The following is a 14365-nucleotide window of genomic DNA, read 5'->3' on the forward strand; positions in this document are numbered from 1 at the left end:
ATGGAGAAGCAGTATATTAGTACCTGTCTATAAAAACAAGGGAGACATACAACAATGTACAAACTACAGGGCTATAAAACTACTTAGCCACACCATGAAAATACGGGAGAGAGTAATTGATAGACGGATACGTGAAGAAACCGAAATATCCGATAATCAATTTGGCTTTATGCAGGGCAGATCAACAACAGATGCAATTTTCATTGTAAGGCAACTGATGGAAAAATACAGGAATAAAGAGACCAACGCTCATATGGTATTCATTGATCTTGAGAAAGCATATGATACGAGTTCCTCGAGAGATTCTGTGGTGGGCACTCAATAAGAAAGAAGTCCCTGGCGAATATGTAAAAATTGTGAGAGATATGTATGAGGGAGTAACGACTGGTGTTAGGACAGGTGTGGGAGAGACTGATAAATTTCAGGTGAAAGTAGGACTACACCAAGGCTCGGTGCTTAGTCCGTATTTATTCTCATTAGTTTTGGACCAGGTAGCAGCGAAACTACAGGGTAGCATTCCATGGTGCCTAATGTATGCTGATGATGGAGAGTTAATAGGAAATAGTGAAAGAGAGTTAGAACAAAAACTGGAACAGTGGAGACAAGCTCTGGAGGAAAAAGGTTTAAAACTTAGTAGGACAAAAACAGAGTATTTGGAATGTTCATTTAAAGATGGAGTTACTACAAATACAATGGTATCTTTGTATGGTGAAATGATTGTGAAAAGCAATAGTTTTGAGTACCTAGGGTCGGTATTACAGAGTAATGGAGAAATAGATGGAGATGCATGTAGTAGAATTAGGGCTGGATGGATGAAGTGTGGAAAGAAGCGAGTGGTGTGTTGTGTGACAGAAAAATTCCAATGAAGCTGAAGGGAAAATTCTATAAAACAGCCATAAGACCGGCTATGATGTACGGAACTGAATGTTGGGCAGTGAAAAAGAAAGAGGAACAACGAATGCATGTGGCGGAAAGAGAATGCTTAGATGGATGAGTGGAGTGACAAAGAAGGATAAAATTAGAAATGAGTATATTAGGGGAAGTCTAGGTGTGGCACCAATTGATGCCAAAATGATAGAGCATAGGTTAAGATGGTTTGGTCATGTTCAACGTCGAGACGTTAATCACCCAATACGAAGAATAGCTGAAGTGCAGATTCCTGGAAGGAGTAGGAGGAAGACCAAAGAAGACCTGGGGGGAGACGATAAGGCAGGACATGTTGATAAAGGGGATTAACATTGATATGACCCAAGATAGAATTTTGTGGAGAAATGCAATTAGGGAAGCCGACCCCGCATAGGAATAAGGCAAAGAGAATGGTGATGATGTTAAAAATATTCATTTTTAACAATTTTAAAGCTAATTGGTTCTCACCAAAGCCATAAATTCCACAAAAAAGATAGAAATATAAGAAGAATACAATCTTCTTCGAGCCACTTACGAGTGGAAAATTATGTTGCACATCAAGTTATCACGGAAAAGGATCAAATGTTAGATTTTTTTCTAACGGCGCGACTGCTCCCGGGTTAAATATTAGTATCAGGAAAACCAAAATTAGTCTAGGCGCCAGAGGGGTCACCGTGTCCTTTTCAATTCTGATGGACAAACTCAACGGTTTCTTATGGATTTTTGGCTGCTGGTTACGAATTTCGAGGGTGGATTTCGATCCGAGTGGTCAAAAAATTGTTATAAACAATTTAATTGTTTATAAGGCTCTGGCTCATAAACTAAAAGAGATAAAAAAATGTTTCAAATAAAATTTGTTCCTTAATAAAAAACGAATAAAAAAAACTAAATTATATTAAATTAAATTAAAAATTATATTAGTTAATATCCAAGCTGTCCAGAAATTACAATTTTTTTACAAAAATTAGCTAAGAAACATATATGCTATTTAATTGCAAATGAAAGAAAGAAATATCCACGTCGTTCATAGTTCTAAAAAACTTAATTGTCTAATTTTTTTAACTTATTTCATACATTTTATAAAGCAGAACGTTTGTGTTAAATATGGTTGACAAAACTGTCATTGATGCCATTATGTTAGCTTAGGGCTTAGAGTTTCCTCAGCATGCTTCTTTTCCTTAATAGTTTTTACTTTATCTATGTACTGCCTTCCTATAACCACTTCTTTATTTTATTTATGCACTGCCTTCCTATGACCACCCCTTGGTAGCAAAATTATTGAAAGAATTAACTTGAATTAGTTATATCAACTTACTCTTAGACCCTGAACACATGTAGGCGTTTGCCGAACGCCGCGTTTTAAGTTAACAAGGAACAAAATGCAAGATACACATGCAAGTGCGCATGCTATCAGATAAATCGCGGCGTTAAGCATGTCATCTGTTCAGGGTCTTATGTTGGCCTCAGGAAGAATTTTGTTAAGATCATTCAAAACGCGTCGGTCAATAAGTCCCGGGCTTTACCATGAAGATGGAAACTCTAATGAATTTTCCACATCACGTTTCGGTAGTCCTAATCTTCAAAAGCAAATTATCTAAATTTCATGTCGTTCAATGGATTTGTGTAATATTTTATGTAGTCGGGTGTTGTCCCTGATTAAGAGAAGTTTGTGCCTTTGTTGTATTTGTCCCATACCAACTCAAAATTGCCAGTAAACTAAAAAAGAAGTAGAAGAATAAGATTGTATAATGGTCGGCAGTTGCCCCTAAGATAGAGTTTCACGATATTCGATAAAAATATCGATATTGTATTGTATCGAAAACCAATACGATACCGATACAATACATAACTTAGCCATATTATTAATGTCGATACGATACTCATTATCTGAAATCAATACAATCCTCTTGTATTGTCGATACGCTTGCCTCGATATTATTGAAAATATCGATATCGAGAAAAAAATGTAAACAATAATTATTTACATAAAAGTATAAGTGATCTGCAACCCAAGCATCAGCTGTTAATTTTACACTTAAGTGCCCTGAACTTGCAACTCTTGAGAGTGAGTAAATGACGGTTATGCTTACACTGTTTATATCATGTGGCATTTTTGGCAATATTATGGAAGTGAGCGATGATGACGCAAAAATAATTTTCGATAAATACTGAATTGCGATTTATGCCGAATCTCCAGGAATTTCCCTATCTTTTCAAAAGTAGTTTTTAAACAATACAGAATTGGTAAGTATTAGTCGACTTTCAAACATTTCAAATAAGCTTTCGGCCATATTCAATTTTTTATAAGAATCTATAAGTTATAAGTACAATATTTTTAGAATATTGTCCAATTGCCAAGCATGCAAAAGTGGGCATAAAGAGCCTACGCAGCTCAGATGTATAATCCTCTTTATGTCGATAGTTTATCGAGTATTGTATCGATATCGTATCGAAATCAATATCGATACGATATTTTTATAAGAACGTATTGCCGATATCGATACTCGATACGATACTTCATTGGCATAACCACTACAATACTCAATACTTAAAAAGTATCGATATTATATCGTATTGTGAAGCTCTACCCCAAGAGAAAAAAACTTTGTGTCTTTGTTGTATTTGTCCCATGCCAACTCAAAATTTCTACTAAACCAAAGAAGAAATAAAGGATTGTGTGTTGTTACCGGCGGAAAGACCTCGGTAAAGTTTGAGGGAATAAAAAAATGTCTGGCTAATTGACTCTGCCAAGGCCATCAAATTCACAAAAAAAAGTTGGAAGGAAGGCGTTGAAAAAGACGAGAGAGTAGAAAAGATGACATGGAAAACAGAGAGGAATGGAGATTAGGAAGGAAGTAGGCAACATAAATCAATCACTGAAGATCAAAATATTAAAAGCAAACAAAGAGCTTTAATGTTGTTCTACATTTGTGGAATGGACATAATAATAAAATTGGATTAAAGACAAATATTTAAAAAAATTGGATTAAAGAACGGAAACCATTAAAATCAGAAAATTTACGTATTTAGAAGCACATAAGGAGGCTTGCAGAAAATAACTGCTTGTTACTTTAAGGGCCGGTTGTTCGAACGGTAATCAACAATGATCACTATCAAATATTTAATTACTGTCACAACTGTCAATGTCAATTTTGGTTGGGTTGCTGAAAACATAATAATTGATGATAATAATGAGATTAGTTAATCAATTAACATAATAATTATTAACATAATTGATTAACTAATTTCATAATTGTAATCAATAATTATGTTTTTAGCAACCTAATTAAAGTTGACATTGACAGTTGTGACAGTAATTAAATATTTGATAATTATCATTTTTGATTAGCGTTCGAACAACCGGCCCTTGTTGATGAAAGGAGGACAGAACACAAGTTTCCGAGTGGCTGTGAATAAGGTGAAGATCGCTAATAGTCCAAGAGGCAGCGCTGAAAAATCTCTTTGAATTTACTAAAGCTAGATTTTTCGCAGTTGATTACTGTGAGTGTGTAGAGAAACATACTGCGGTAGGTCAAGCGAAACGAGGAACAGGGGTTACTGAGATGGTATCAAAGTTGCTTTCCTACGAAGATAATTAAATCCATTTACTAAGGCTGAAAATCAGTACACACATTCTACATTGAATATAAATAAAAGCTATTATAGTCTGTCAGCTGTATCACGGGACAGAGCCGGTCGGTCGGTCCTAGTGAATGTACAGGGTTATTCACTATATTTTGACCCCTTTGTAAACTGCTTTATTTACAGAATTACAAAAATTTAAAATACAAAAGTTATGTTACATTATACAGGGTGTCCAAAAAATTTTCTGGACACCCTGTATAAATAATGATCTTAATGTTTATAGTACTGTATAGAGAATTGAATAACCTTTCAAATGAGCTAGCACACAACCCCTATTCTCATTTAAAAAAATAGTCGATTACGTCATCACGCCCAGATGGATGACGTCACTAGTATGTCAAAAAATCATAATTAAAAAATCGAATAACTTTTGTATTTTACATTTTTGTCTAATTCTGTAAATAAAGCAGTTTACAAGGGGGTCAAAATATAGTGAATAACCCTGTACATACATTCATTGGGGCCGACCGACCGGCTCTGTCTCGTCATACAGCTCACCGACTATAATAACTTATTTATATTCAATTTAGAATGTGTGTACTGATTTTCAGCCTTAGTAAATGGATTTAATTACCTTCGTAGGAAAGCAACAACTTTGATACCCTCTCAGTAACCCCTGTTCTACGTTTCACTTGACCGACCGCAGTATGTTTCTCTACACAATCACAGTAATCGACTGTGAAAAATTTAGCTTTAGTAAATTCAAAGAGATTTTTCAGCGCTGCCTCTCCGTCTATAATGTACTCTTCAAAAAGCCGCTTCATTTTCTACCACAACAATGTGATTTCCCTCAAGTCAGCTGAAATAATTATTTACTCAATTCATTTGATCACAAAATTTCATTTGATCACAAAATTAAAGAGTACGATCAAAAATACGGGGAAATTCGCTTCGGAAAAAGAAAAAAACTATTTTTTCGCATTTTGAGACTTTTTGTGTTGAAAATGATTATTTTAACGATGAAGATTCATAGCCTGTCAGAGAAAAGACGGAAAACCATCCATCTAAGTATCTGATTTTGAGGTAAGATACAAAAAAAGTGCGAAAAGGTTTTTTCAAAAAATATAAAAAACGTAGGTTTTCCAAATTGTGTCCTTGTGAAGGAGTTAAATGGCAAACTAAGCTAGCAACTGAATTTTAAGGTTATGTTCGAACAAATTACCGAACAAATTACAAAAACTACACAAACAATTAACAATTAAAAGTAACCTAAAAATATTAACATAACCTAAAAAATTACTGAAAGTTTCAATGATTTTTACTAAGCCCAATTTTCAATATAAAAATCTGAAAAAGATCAGGTTGTTTTGTATTCAAAATATGCATTTCTTTGAATTTTTTCAGATGCTTTGAGACAAAATTGCGCTAAAAAAAGTCGAAAAATACTTGTTTTCTCGATTCAAGAGCTAAAAATTTGTATGAAGGCATATTTTTATATGCTTTATCCAAAGCACAAGTTGCGGGGCTGATGGGTGCGGTGACAGTTTTGACCATCTTATCCCTCTACAGCTTTAGTTTTCCTATTTTGAAAGCTGATTTGGCACAAATACCTTTTTTTCTATGCTTTCATGCACGCATTGATTATTATCTTAAGTGCTCTAAAAACACTAATCAATTTTTGCTAATTTAATGATTTATAAATTCATTATCTATTATAAAACACTTCTATTTTTGAATAAGGCGTTTATTATTAAAATAATAGTTGATTTAAATAATATTTCAAAAGATTTGCTAATATGAAGCCGCAATAATCTTGCGGTATCACACAATTTCTGATAAAAAATATCTATTATCGCAATTATTATAATATTGTATCATAATTTAATTTATTCAACAAAATGTAGGAAATGGTGTCGTCAGGTATATTTTTTAATGGTTAAAGTTAGTTTTGCACATTGATGTGATAAAAACTGCAGTTTAAATTTTTTTTAATTCACTGACGGAAGGATTACAACTGGTAACCTTGATATTTGATTATAAAAAATTACAAGCTGGACTATGATACTACATAGCTACTTTATATTTTTTAACAGTTTTGTAAAAAATCTTACTTACAAACGTATATGTACAGTGCGAGGATAAAGTCTCACCCCCTTGTATTTAAAAAAATCGCTCGGACACGTTGTTTTTTAACAAAGTAAGTTATCAATCGAAGTAGCACAGAAAACGACAATAAATATCGTTCCCATGCCACCAGATTGACAACAGGTGGAATACTTTCTTTGGTTACACCTCCTGAGATTTTCAAAATTTATAAATCAAACAGGATGCCGAGGAAATTAAGATGAGAGAATTTTAAATAATTCACAACTCATCTGCTCAGCGTGGTAAAAGTTCCAACAAGAAAGATTCCTTAACACTCCTACAAAAGAGTAAATGAATTAAAAATGTTTAAACATTTTTAGATCTATGCACACATCTATGCACAGATCTATGCACCTACTGCAGATAAATCCGAGGACGAAATTGAACAATTTTACGAAGAAATCAATCAAGTATTAAAATCGACGAAACCACGAGACATCACCGTAATTCTAGGTGATTTTAACTCAAAAATTGGTAAAGGAAACGGTGGCAAACATGTAGGAGAATACGGACTCGGTAAAAGAAATGAACGAGGTGACAGACTGCTTCAATTCTGTCAGGAGAATAACATGATTGTATCTAATACATTCTTCAACTTACCAAAGAGAAGACTTTATACGTGGAAATCACCCCAGGACAATAGCCAAATAATAATTCGAAACCAGATTGATTTTTTACTGATAAACGAACGATACAGAAACTCCTTAAAATCCAGGTGCAGATGTCTATTCAGACCATAACCCTCTAATAGCGCAAATGAGTATTAAACTAAAAAGATTGGAGCAGAAAAGAAGAGCAAACCAGATAGACGTCAGTCAAAGGCGGAACTGCAAAGATGTATTAATAATAATTTGAAAATACTTCATGAAAAAGAAACATCTCAGCCAACGAACAACATAGATAAAAAATGGCAAAACGTAAAAATGGCGATAACAAGTCCTCCGAAGAAAATTCTAACTAAAGAAAAACCAAAAATAAAGCAAAGATGGATGATTGATAAAATCCTTCTTCTCATGGACTATCGGAGAATAATGAAAGGAAAAAACGAACAAAGGTATAAACAAATACAGAAAGAAATCAAAAAGGAAATCAGAATAGCAAAGGAAGATTTTTATAAAAGAAAATGTGAGAAAATAGAGCAATTGCAGGCAAAACATGATATTTTTAAGTGAAAGAACTTGCAGGTACACAAAAACGTAAGCAGCCAAATACCCTGTATAATGTCAACGGAAACATAATAACAGAACTAGAAGAACAGTTAAAGACATGGAAAAACTATGTTGAAGAACTCTTTGCAGATGATAGACAACAATCTGAACTAAGTAACATACAAGGAGACGAAGGTCCAGAAATAACGGAAGAGGAAGTAATGTACGCACTAAAAAGAATGAAAAACGGTAAAGCCCCAGGTCTAGATGAAATACCAACAGAAATCCTTAAACTGATAGAAGAAGACTCGATCCACATTTTAGTTGAACTTTTCAATAGCATTTATACATCAGGAAAAATACCACAAGAATGGCTTTTATCCACCTTTGTTATTATACCAAAAAAGATGAATGCCAAACAATGTAGTGCTTACCGTACAATCAGTTTGATGAGCCATGCACTGAAAATATTCCTGAAAATTATACACACTAGAGTACACAGAAAACTGGAAATGGGCATCAATGATACCCAGTTTGGATTCCGAAATGGACTCGAAACAAGACAGGCTTTGTTTGCACTGAACGTTATGTCTCAAAGATGTCTTGACCTAAATCAAGATGTATTCATGTGTTTCATAGATTATAACAAGGCCTCTGATACAGTGCGGCATGATCATCTAATCAGACTCCTGGCAGAAAAGAATTTAGATAAACGAGACATCCGACTAATAGCAAATATGTACTACCATATCATTATTCCAGTTCAATCAGAGAGTGCAACAAGCACCTCTACCGGTTTCGAAACTTATTAGTCTCTCATCAGGAGGCACATAATGCATCTCTCTCTGACCGAACTAGGACAAACCCCGGCGTGCAGTCACGGATTGCAACGAACGAAATGGCAGGGATGCCCTAGCGGCAACTGCTAGTAAAAAAGTAAGTTTTCAATCTAATAGCACATAAAAACAACACCCAAAAATGTTATTCTACATCCTACCAGACTAAAAACAATGGGAACCTTCTGTGGTAACACCTCCGAGGCTTCTACAATTTGCAAGCCATAACGGATACTGAGACTAAGGAAGATGAGGGAATTTTACAATTTATAATTCACGTCCCATCTGCTCAGCGCGGTAAAGTTGCAACGAGAACTTTTTTATCAATATTTTCTTTGCTTCTGTAGAAGTACATCCTACTTCTTCAGCTATCAATACCCATGCATCATTTTTATAAATATTATTATAATATTGCTTGTGTTTTGGATTCCATAATATAGGAGTGCGTTCATACCGTGTGGTTAGTTTTAAATTACGTATACAGCCTATATAAATGCCAACACAGCGCACTATCGAGTACCAGATTGTCCCCACTTCCCACGCCGATTAAGTGCAGAACAGCAGAACTAATAAAAGTTCTGTTTTAAATAAAATTTGCCGCGAACACAATAAATACGTTGAACGCCCGTACTTACTGAGCATCAACGCTGACTGCATCTTGACAAATCCTCTTGCAGATGAAGTTTACCATATATTTATGTTCCTTTCATGATACTGTCACGGTCCCAGGCCGGCCCTGTCAATTCCGGAAGCTTCTGGCGGCGAACTGTCTGAGACCCTTTCTGTTGGCGAGAGAAACTTGTTTACAATCGGCTTATCTAGAGGGCCATCGATAAACCTTTTTTTATTGCTCTGTAAATAATATTTACCTTTCGATGTTTCTGGAAATCAGTAGACTAATTATTGTACATAACTATATAAATAGACATTTTTGGTATTAGAGTTTAGTGGTGAATTTGAAACCGTCGCGTCGGTCGGTGTACTTTGATATGTAACGGGCGCGGTATATTTTTTGAATTTGTGATTAGATAAATTAGTGGATTTGGTGTAATAAATAAATTAAATATCGTAGTTTGTAAAATAAAAGATATAAATTCAGTGTTTTTCATTTGTTTAGTTGTAAAATAAATAAAGTCAACTAAAATTAAACATTAGTGCCTAAAAGATCATAGAAAAGTCAAGACAGTTTTGTAACAATACTAAAAGAATATAAATCGTAAACCTACACACAACTGACAATTATGAAGTCAGTCAACTCTACAAACACTAGACAGTTCAAAATATATTGTCAATTTGGTTATTATGGTCAATTAAGTAGTTTCGCTTGCATTTAAAAATGCATTGACCACGACGTAACTCAACCGATTTATTTATTAATCGATTAACTTATTATTACCAATATAATATCGCCCTTGACAAATACCTTGACCTATTCGCCCATCCACTTGGCTGTACATTCCTTTCCTAAACATAATCACCGTCTTATTTCCATACTGAAAGATGTTATCAATAATGGGCCAAATGCCAAAAAGTTGATTTTCAGTTATTCACTTATTTTTTCAATTTATATCAGTATGTTAAAATTTATACTCTTTCACATTTGTGTTGAATTTGTTTCATCCAATAGATGAACGCTTTCTTCGTAAATACGAGGACTGTTGATGAAATAGGGTCTTGGAAGTCTTTTCTCATTAACACCACTGGACGTTCTAATGTTTTTCTACATAATCACCATTGATGTCCAAATATTTTTACAGGTCGTGGGACAGTTTTCATAGGCCCGTGTAATAAAACTCTCACTCCTAGTTTTTTACTTATCGCTGGGAATCTTCCAACTTCTCAAAGTTCCAAAAATACATTATTTTATCTACCTAAGTGAATAGAATAGAATAGAAATATGCTTTATTGTCATGAAAAATTTAACAATTTTATAGACCAAGCTTACAAGAATCATAAATAAAAACAATAACAAATACAATTTACTAAAATTATACAAATTTCAATATAAATAAAACACAATAAAGTGAAATAAAAATCAGTAACAATCTATTGCAAAATTAAAAAAAAATTGCAAATTGCGTAATCTACCTTAAGGCTATGGGTACATAATTCGCAAATATTTTACGTGTATCCCTACTTTTTCTGTCTTTACACGGCAAATTACGTGTAGTAAAATTCACACTGGTGTGGATATGTAAACATTACTAGAATGTCATTCTACTTGAAAATGTCATAATTAATTTAAAGAGATGGCTTTTGAATGTTCTTGGATAACTGTTATTTTTATAATTGCAAATTATTAATTCAGTTAATAAATGTGATAATTTTTTCACTAACTATGTTTTCAGTGATTGTAATAATTTATTTGTACAACAAAAACTAATAATCAATCGAGAAAAGAGGAAAAGTGTTAAAGTGATTTTTTGATAATATGTTGTTATTTTGGAACGCTTACAATTTTGAACATCTCTAACAACAAAATACTTGGATCACAGAATATATCTGATGTATTCTCTGCTTGGATCTTCCACAAATAATACACAATAAATAACTTTTTATTAAGTTCACGTCTTAAATCAATTATTTATCAAATACACTATATGTCAATAATATTTAATCAATTTCTCAAAATATTCCCGATGCAATGTCAAATATTTAAAATTGTCACTGATTGTCAGTGTCTAACTGACAATATATGCTGACAATATTATATTCGGTTGAGTCCGTTGTAAGACAAAGACAGATTTGGAAAATATTACCACGGCATTGTGTTCATTTTTTTCAAATCCTGAAAAAACCAATAAATATTTTTGAAAAATTTAAATGCAGAATGATAGACTAAATTATTACCGAGGGCCGAAAGTCCCTTAGAATAAATAAAAAGTTTATTTTGAATGAGATATTTGAAATTAAAAATCACACTAAATTTTCTTTTAGTTTTTTCACCCCTGCAACTTATTAAAATAAACATTATAGAAGTTCTCAGGGACTTTCGGCCCTCGCTAATAACGTAATCTTTCATTCTGCGTTTAAATTTTTCAAAAATACTTATTAGTTTTCTCAGGATTTGAAAAAAATGAATCCCCATTTGAATAGCATTGCAGCCGAAAATACGTACCGATCCTCTTAAGAAATTTAAAAGTTATGCTGCTGCATATTATGACACTCAAATATAGATTAAGATTATACTTATACATAAGAATACTGTAATTTCTTAATTATTGGTTAAGAAACTCTGTTATACTACATTCGCTCTCGCGAGATTTTTTTTGACACTGACGTTAGTAATTTCTTTTTTGAAAAATTCAGTTGTCAGAAGTGACTGGAAATTACTACAAAACCAACGCACCTGCTCATATCCAATATTATTAATAGTAAACAGACATAAAAATAACATAAACCTTACGCCAATCAATATTTATTTATTTAAACCATTATAATGTATTGATAGCAAATGAGAAAATTATTTATTTTACAAAATAAAAATATTTTGTAGAAATAAACTTCACAAAATTTTATGAGATTAGTAGACACTCCCACTATTTCTAATAATTATTCTTCTTTTTTTAATGAAAGATTAAGTTGATTTGAGTTGATTTTAGCAGTTAATAGTGTGAGGTAGGAATTTTTGTGTTGTACGTTTCCTATTCCGAATGTCTCAAAAAAAATCTCGCGAGAGCGAATGTAGTATATTGAATAATATGCTCTTTCAGATAAATAGGCTTTTGTCATTTTACGGAACTTGGGGAAAGATGTTGCAGATTTAAATTGTAGAGGGAGATGGTTGTATAGTTTTTTTGCAGAATATAATATAGATTTCTTTACTAACTCACTGGACGGGATCGGTAAATAGATGTCAAAAGTAGAATTTCTGGTGGAATAGTCCTGTCTAGGTCTTGCTGGAAAGACATGTAGAGGTTTACGAATTAAGCAAACAGTTTCTAAAATATATAAAGAAGGTAGTGTTAGAATCCTGTGATCTTTGAAGTAGCTTCTGCAATGTGTTGTTCTTCTGAGGCCAAACAGATATCTTATTGCTCTTTTTTGTAATTTAAAAATAACATCGGATTGGGCAGCTGTACCAGAACCCCAAAAAGGCAGACCATATCGAAGATGGGACTCGAACAAAGAAAAATTTGTTATTTTAGAAGAGGCTAAATTCATTTCCTTCGAAACAGATATTATTGCATAGTAATCTGAGGATAGTTTCTTGCTTAATACATCGATATGAAGGGACCATTTAAGGTTTCTATCTAAAAAAATACCAAGAAACTTTACAGAAACAACGATACTGATCTGGCTGTTATGAAGAGGTAAGGGTTGAAGAGTTCCTTTATAGGATAATGCTACTGTTTTTCTACGTTAAAAGAGAGTAAATTAGAATCGGACCAGGATTTTATTGTGAGTAGATCAGAAGTTATAGTAGCATGAAGAGTTGCGATATTTGAGTTGCTCCAAGTGATACTGGTATCGTCAGCAAAAAGAAAAACTTTTCCATCGATTTTTAAACTAGTGATGTCATTAATAAAGATAAAGAAAAGTAGAGGACCCAATACTGAACCTTGTGGTACCCCACATACAACATTTTTGAGACTTGAGTCTGTATCATTTGCTCTAACCAGTTGTTTCCTATTATCCAAGTAAGATTGAAACCAGTTCAAAGAAATACCTCGAATTCCGTAGAAATCTAGTTTTTTTATCAAAATGTCGTGATTTACACAATCAAAAGCTTTGGCATAATCACAAAAAACAGTCGCAGTGTGAAGATTATTGTTTAATGCTTGATAAACCTCATGTAGTACAGAAAACATGGCATCGGTGGTACATTTATTATTTAAAAAGTCGAACTGATTTTGTGATAAAATCTTGTTATCAACGAGAAAGGACATAAGTCGGGCTTTTATGAGTCTCTCAATAATTTTGGAGAGTACCGGTAGTAATGCAATAGGTCTATAATTGCAGGCATTAGATTTTTCACCATCCTTATGAAGAGGAATAATGATGGCCGTCTTTAGGCACTCTGGAAATTTACCTTTCTCAAAAGAATCATTAATTAGAGAGATGAGGACTCTCAACACATTGTCTGGGAGATTTGAGAAATTTTTTATGGATAGTCCATCGGTACTACAGGAAGATTTGCTTTTGATACTATTGATTGTTTGGATCAGTTCAAATTTATCAACCGGTCTTTATAAAGAATGAATTCGAAACCTTTCTTGAATTAGGGAGATAGGAAATGGGATCTTGTTGTGACACAATAGTTGATGTTATATTTTTACTCACATTAACAAAGTATTCATTTAGGTTTTCTGGGTCTGGAAGGGAAAATGTTTAAGCGGTGTGAATTTTATTTCGAAGGTCGTTTATTATGGACTAAGTTTCTTTTGCAACACTTTTAGAGCTTCTGAGACGATTTTGATAGTACAATTTTTTAGCTGATTTTATAACTTTTAAATAGATTGCCCTGTACTTGGTGATATATTCAGTAACAGATACGTTGGTAGTAAATTTCTTGATATACAGTAGTGAACGCATGTTTTTGGCTGATATGCGGACACCTTTGTTAGTCCCGGGTTTGCGATGTTTTGGCTTAACTGTGATTAAAGGAAATGCTTTATTGAAGATACAGACAAGCTTATTCAAAAAATCCAATGTGTCCAATCCGTGTTATAGATTAGCATCCAATTTGAACATTGCTGGCGATGGCATTTCCTTATTTTTTTGATATCTAACTAAATCGTTTTT

General features: G+C 33.2%; 1 protein-coding gene across 2 annotated transcripts in view; it reads left to right on the forward strand.

The window, feature by feature from the left end:
• LOC114332158 (phosphatidylinositol transfer protein alpha isoform) overlaps window positions 1-14365 on the forward strand; it is a 105805-nt gene that overhangs the window by 68390 nt on the left and 23050 nt on the right. The gene's annotated exons all lie outside the window — the stretch shown is intronic.

Source organism: Diabrotica virgifera, chromosome 3, assembly GCF_917563875.1.
Source record: "Diabrotica virgifera virgifera chromosome 3, PGI_DIABVI_V3a".
NCBI classification, from domain to species: domain Eukaryota; kingdom Metazoa; phylum Arthropoda; class Insecta; order Coleoptera; family Chrysomelidae; genus Diabrotica; species Diabrotica virgifera.